Genomic DNA, 7,046 nt, shown 5'->3' on the forward strand with positions numbered 1-7,046 from the left:
CAAATTGGCTGCACATTAGAAGATATTTTATTGGTCGTGAAGCTCTTTGGGAGTTTCAGGATGTCTGTGAAATAAATACAAATCTTTTGTTGTGATGTGTTCAGTTCCTCGGACCCCTGATTCTATCAGTTCTCTGCTGTACCTGTCAACTCAGCTTGAGAAATCACTGACAAAATGGGACAACTGTTGAGTGTTCAAATTGGGCAATAGATTATAGTGACTTTGTGCAAGAATCCAGAGCGCGTGAGACACCTTAAACAAAGATTCTCTCGTATTGAATCTGTGATTGATATGTGGATATCCTTGTAATGTCTGAGGCATCCTTCACTCAACCTTTGAAGGGGAACTTTGAGTGTCACTAATAGTAGTTCCCAGGTAGACAGTCTGGGCTGAGATTCAGAACTGCTCTGTGAGTACAGCAGACTTCCCATATTTATAGTAACTGCTGGATGTGGACTGGAGGATATTGATATCTGGACCAGCCAAGGACTGTTTGTTTACCACTTCCACACATCAGAAACATGTGACAGTGCAGCTGACTCCAGCTTGGAAAAAGGATCACATCACATTGATAAGGTCCAGAGGAGAGTGGATACACCTCTCGTTTTCACTTTTACACAGCAATGTGAAAGATTACATTTCCAAGTCTGTTTTGACCTCATGGCTAATTCTGCGCTTGGCTATCCATGTAGCACATGCTTGCAATCAGAGACATTTTAATTTATGGTAGTAATCTATTTCTAATAACACAAAGCATTGAAAATGATGTATTCTCAAATAATTAGTTAAGTTTATTACTGAAGGAGAACTTGGACAGACTCAGGTTCCTCTCTTTCCTTGGCAGTGCTTCAGGAGGAGGGGTAGTTCTCAGTGGGTTCTGGGATAGCTGTTGAGTGCCATGCGGGTGATTCACACATTCTGCCTCATGTGGAGCAGGGGTTTGTGAACTGTGTCTGATGCCTCAATGTCGTGTTCCTGATCTCTTGCTGTGGTTGGGGCACTCCTGAATGAGCCCTAATCATGTCCCAGTGAGGCAGGAGTGTGTGTGTGTATATGTGTGTGTGTGTGTGTGGGGGGGGGGGGGGAGAGGGAGGAGGGGGGCCTGGTTGTTTGACCCATTTACAGTACTACAAGCAAATCCTTGAACATTTCCCCTGTTCCCGGACAGAAATAAATAGGTTTGACGTTGATGGAATTGATTAATAAATCAACTCAAAGACATTGTTGCAGAGTATCTACTCTGGGACCTGAATATGAAAGGGCATTCGGTATTTTGAAAGTGTAGTAAGTGAGGAAAAGGTGACGAGGTTTATAAAAGATGTCAATGGTTCATTCGTGAGAGATGGCATGAGCAAGAAAGAATAAGACTTGGATTCTATTTCGAATGACATAAGAAATAGGAAAGGTAAGAGGTCCCTTGTGAGTGTAGTTTATTGACCCTAACAGGAGCTACTCTGCAAGACAGAGTATACAGTGTGATGAAGGGGAGATGATATTTGATTGTTATTATTTAGAAACTTGGGTTCTGTAGTGGACAGAGCCATTGTATTTCAATATAGTGTGTGTTAGGAAGGGCAGGCATAGTTTTAGTTGAATTTTGGATTGCTCTGGAGTTGTGACGGGCTGTTGAAAATTTGATGTTACTCTCATTTTAATGAGAATTTACAACCTTGAAGTAGAGATTAAGGTGAACAGCTCAGTGCATTAGAAACAGGGGGTGGAAGAGAAAGTAATTGGGCAGTTGTGTGGAAAGAAGGGCTGAAACAAATGTTTTTAGAAAAGCAGCATGCATAGGTTCAATCAGAGTGAAAAAGTACTGTTAGTTTAACAGCCTCCAAATAGTCAGGGCTGGCTTAAGAGATAAGTAGTCCTTAACAGAAAACTGATGCAAGCTGGATATGTGGAAGACCCATCAGAATGCCTTTCAGTAAGAAGAAAGCTCCAAAACCAATCACAAATCATGCCAGTGAACAAGAACGTTAAAGGGGAGATAGTGAGCCTTCGCTGGGGTCTGAGTATCTGTAAGATTGTTGCTGCAATAAAAAGATTGAATCTTTATTTCCAATATTTATGATAAAACCATTCAAATAATCCTTGCATAGGTAACATAATGTACATTTCTTACCTTTATCATGTGATAAACTTTGATGCTGTTACGTTAAATGTACATTAGTAACCTCTTGTGAACATTTTCAGCGATTCCCCACTATAGTAAACAAGTAGAAAAAAAGAAATCTCAAGCCATGAAACTGGATTTCATTTTGTGATGTGACTTCTCCATTATGTCATCAGCTGAGATCATAGCAACAGGGAGAATAAAAATGGCGCATGTAAGAAAGTTACCAAAATAATTACAGTGGCTTTAATCTCCACGTAGAAGGATCAGATCAGCAAAGCTCACCTGGAAAATGAAGTCACAGCATACATCAGGGGCAGTTTCTTGGACTCGTGTATTCCAGAACCAACTGAAGAGCAGGCTATCCCAGACCTGGTAACGAAGAATGAGATAGGATTCATCAATAACCTCATGGTAAAGGAGTTTCAGTCTGACAGCTGTCATAGCATGATTAAATTTTACAATCAGTTTAAGAAGAAGTGTGATTCTAAGACTAATGTTTTAAATCTGAATAAAAGTAACTATAAGGGTATGAAGGCAGAGCTGCACAAAGTGAGCTGAGAAATCAAGTTAAAAGGTAGAGGAGTGGAAATGCAGCAGCAGATTTTTCGGGAGATATTTAATGACTTACAACAAAGATTTATCCCAGGGAGAAAGAAAAGCTCTTTAAGAAAGCTGCATCGTTTTTGGCCGATTAGGGAAGTTACAGATAATGTCAAACAGAAAGAGACTCTGTACAAATCTGCAAACATTACTGACCGGTCAGGGGATTAGTCATATTTTAAACAGTCAGCAAGGAAACTGCAAAAAAGGAGGAAACAGCAGAAAAAGGCAGAAAGCAGAACATAAGGAAAGGCCAACGAATATAAACAGATGGTAAGAATTTCTTCAGGTATTTAAATAGGGAAGGATTACTAAAGCTAGTAGGAAAGATTTAGAGAGATATGGGCCAAACACAGGCAAATGGAAATAGTTTAGTTTGGGAAATCTGTTTCCATCACTCTTTGGCCTCATGATTCCATGACTCTAGTAATGGAATTCTAGAGAATGAGACTGAGGATGTGACACTGGAAAAGCTGGAAAGAGCTGAGGGGTTTGAGTCAGTCTGCTCTTCACTGTACAAAACATAGAAAATGTCTCTATGTAACTGCACGATGTGTGAGCTGTTGGGGCCCATTGTGGTTGATGGCGACCATATCTGTAGCAAGTGTTGGTTGTTTGAGGAAATCTGGCTCAGAGTTAATGAGCTGGAGTCTGAGCTTCAAACACTGCGACACATCAGGGAGAGGGAGAGTTAGGTGGATGGTGCATTTCAGGAGGCAGTCACATCCCTTAGATTAACAACCTCAAATTCAGTCAGTGGTCAGGGACACGAGGGTGTGACTGCAAGCGAGGCAAGTAGAGGGATCGAGGGGGTAGTGTTGAAGGAGTCTCAGCCCTTGAGCTTGTCTAACAGGTTTGAGATTCTTGCCCCCTGTGTGGGTGAGAGTTTGGGCTGGAGAGGGAAGATGAACTAACTGACCATAGCACCGTGATACAGGGAACCATTCCAGAGGGAGGAGAAAAGAGAAATGTAACTGTAATCGGGGATAGTATATTCAGGGGAATAGAAACTGTTCTCTGCGGCCAGGATCAGGAGTCCCGAAGGCTGTGTTGCCTGCCTGGTGCCCAGGTCCAGGATATCTCACCTGGGCTGCAGAGGAACTTGGAATGGGAGGGGAATGACCCGGTTGTTGTGGTCCACATGGGTACCAACGATACAGGTAGAAAGAGAAAAGAGTTTCTGCTGAGGGAATATGAGCAGCTAGGGGGCTAAATAAAAAAGCAGAACTGAAAAGGTAATAACCTCCAGATTACTGAGGTAATTAAAGAGATAAACGTGTGGCTCAAAGTTTGGTGTGAGAGAAACAACTTCAAATTCTAGGAACATCGGCCCCAATCCTGAGGAAGGAGGGAGCTGTTCTGATGAAATGGCGTCAACCTGAATCAGGCTGGGACCGGATTCCTGGTGAATTGCATAATTAGGGCTAGGAATTGGGTTTTAAACCAAATAGTGTGTGGTGAGGGGAAGTTTCCAGAACAGGTAATAGGGCAGAGAGTATGGAAACAGTCAGGAACCTAACTTCAGGAACAGCAGATAAGAGGACAACGATGAGAAGGGGGACAGTCAATACAGGCCTGAGGGTGTTAGACCATAAAACCATAAGACATAGGAGTGGAAGTAAGGCCATTCGGCCCATCGAGTCCACTCCACCATTCAATCATGGCTGATGGGCATTTCAACTCCACTTACCCGCATTCTCCCCGTAGCCCTTAATTCCTTGTGACATCAAGAATTTATCAATTTCTGCCTTGAAGACATTTAGCGTCCCAGCCTCCACTGCACTCTGCGGCAATGAATTCCACAGGCCACCACTCTCTGGCTGAAGAAATGTCTCCGCATTTCTGTTCTGAATTTACCCCCTCTAATTCTAAGGCTGTGTCCACGGGTCCTAGTCTCCTCGCCTAACGGAAACAATTTCCTAGCGTCTACCCTTTCCAAGCCATGTTGTACATAAATGCACACAGATTGTAGAGGCATTGGTGGTGATCTTTCAGTAATCACTGGAGTCAGTGGGGGTTCCAAGTGAACTGGGAAATGGTTAATGGAACACCCCTGTTTAAGAAAGTAGGGAGGCAAAAACAAGAGACTATACGTTGGTTAAGCCTGACCTTGGTTAGAGTTTTGAATCCATTATAAGAGTACTTGGAAGTAGGGCTGAAGCAACACAGTTTCATCCAGGGGAAATCATGGCTGATAAATCTGTTCAAATTCTTTGAGGAGGTAACAAGCAAGTTAGGCAAAGGAGAGCCAGTGGATGTGATATATTTGGATTTCCAGAAGACTTTTGATAAGGTCCCACACAGGAGGCTGAATAACAAGACAAAAGGCCATGGTGGTAGGGGCAAGGTACTGACATGGAGAGATGATTGGCTGACTGGCAGAAGGCAGAGAGTGGGCAGCTGGTGACTAGTGGACCTTGCTGGAATCAGCATTTGGACAACTATTCATGTTATACATTAACAATCTGGATGAAGGAACTGAGGACACTGGTGCTAAGATTACAAATGATACAAACCTAGATGGAGGGGCAGGTAGTGCTGAGGAGGCAGGGAGGCTGAGGAAGGACTTGGACAGGCTCGGAGAGTGGGCAAAGGAGTGGCAGATGGAATCCACAGTGGTAAAGTGTTAGGTTATGCACTTTGGTAGGAACAATAGAAGCAATTTTGTAAATTTGGAAAAGCTTCATAAATCTGAAGCACAAAGGGATTTGAGGACCCTAGTTTAGGTTAACGTGCAGGTTCAGTTGGCAGTTCGAAAGGCAAATGCAATGTTACCGTTTATTTCAAGAGCGTTAGAATACAAGAACAGAGATGTACTGCTGAGGCTGTATACGACTCTGGTCTGATGGCACTTGGAACATTGTGAGAAGTTTTGGCAAACATATCTAAGGAAGGAAGTGGTGGGCATTGGAGGGGGTCGACAGGAGGTTGATGAGAATGATCTTGGGGATGAAAGCCTTGACATATGAGGAGCGGTCAAGGACTCTTGAAAGTGTTGAATGGACTCTTGAAATTTGAAAGGGTTCAGAAAAGACTTACAGATGTTATCGGAGTTGAAGGGTTTGAGCTATAGGGAGAAGCTGAATAGTTTAGGGCTGTTTTCCCTGGAGCATCGGAGGCTGAGGGGTGACCTTATAGAGACTTATAAAATCATAAGGGGCATGGTAGGATAAACAGACAAGGTCTTTTTCCTGGGGTGGGGGAGTCCAGAACTAGAGGGTATAGGTTTAGGGTGAGAGAGGAAAGATATAAAAGGGACCCAAGGGGCAACTTTTTCACTCAGAGAGAGATCCATGTATGGAACAAACTGCCAAAGGAAGTGGTGGATTCTGGTACAATCACAACATTTAAATAGCATCTGGATGGATGTACAAATAAGAAGGGTTTAGAGGGATATAGGCCAATAGGTTAATATAGATTACCTTTTTGGCATGGACAAGTTGGACCCAAGGGCCTGATTCCATGCTGTACATCTCTCTGATTCCATGACTTTGGATGTGTACTTGATGGAGTTGAGTAGGCTGAGGGGGATCTCATGGAAGCTACAGAATACTGGGGTGTCTGGATAGGTTGGACATGGAGAAGGTGTTTCCACTAATGAGACTAGGACCAGAGGGCACAGCCTCAAAGCGAAGGGACAAACCTTTAGAACTGAGATGAGGAGGAATTGCTTCAGCCAGAATGATGTGAATCTGTGGAACTCATTGCTGTAGAGGGCTGTGGAGGCCAAGTTATTGAGTATATTTAAGACAGAGATAGACAGGTTCTTGGTTGGGGAGAAGATAGGAGAATGGGGCTGAGAAACAGTTCAGCCATGGTTGAATGATGGACAGACTCGATGGACAGAATGTCTAATCCTGCTCCTACATCTTACTTTCAAAAATACTTGAAAATCATGATGTGAAGCAGAAGGAAGTAACTTCAAACAATCACCATCACCAGGGAGATGGTGCTGGGGAAATGACTGCAGCTAAAGGCTGGCAGGTACCCAAGACCAGATGGACTACACCATACTGTTTTCAAAGAAGTGGTTGCACAGATTGTCAACACATTCGTTATAATCCTCTAAAATTCCTTCAATTCTGGAAATGTCCCAGCAGTTAGAAAATAACTGTCGCGCTTTTTATTCAGGAAAAGCAGGGACAGAAAACATCCTTCATTGTTAGAAACCATTATTGAGGAGGTTAGAGCAGGATATTTAGAAAATCATAATGTAACCCCCATGCAAAGTCACCACTGTCTTGAGAATTGAAAATTGCCTTTAATAAGAGTTGTCATAGTTTTTGCTGATGAAAGATGGGCCTTTAACTGATAAGAGACTCCAAAT

General features: G+C 42.9%; 1 long non-coding RNA gene across 2 annotated transcripts in view; it reads right to left on the reverse strand.

The window, feature by feature from the left end:
* LOC122539541 (uncharacterized) overlaps positions 1–2,872 on the reverse strand; it is a 116,874-nt gene extending 114,002 nt beyond the window's left edge. For both annotated transcript variants that reach the window (XR_015753295.1, XR_006309116.2), the window contains exons 1-3: positions 2,748–2,872; positions 2,402–2,488; positions 2,126–2,206 (exon numbers count right to left, since the gene is read on the reverse strand). This is a non-coding gene — a long non-coding RNA (uncharacterized LOC122539541). The remainder of the gene's footprint in view (positions 1–2,125; positions 2,207–2,401; positions 2,489–2,747) is intronic.
* Positions 2,873–7,046: the final 4,174 nt, after the last annotated feature.

The sequence above is a fragment of the Chiloscyllium plagiosum genome, unplaced genomic scaffold (assembly GCF_037043375.1).
Source record: "Chiloscyllium plagiosum isolate Xiang-an unplaced genomic scaffold, Cpla_swu_hap1 HiC_scaffold_36, whole genome shotgun sequence".
In the NCBI taxonomy this organism is placed as follows: Eukaryota; Metazoa; Chordata; class Chondrichthyes; order Orectolobiformes; family Hemiscylliidae; genus Chiloscyllium; species Chiloscyllium plagiosum.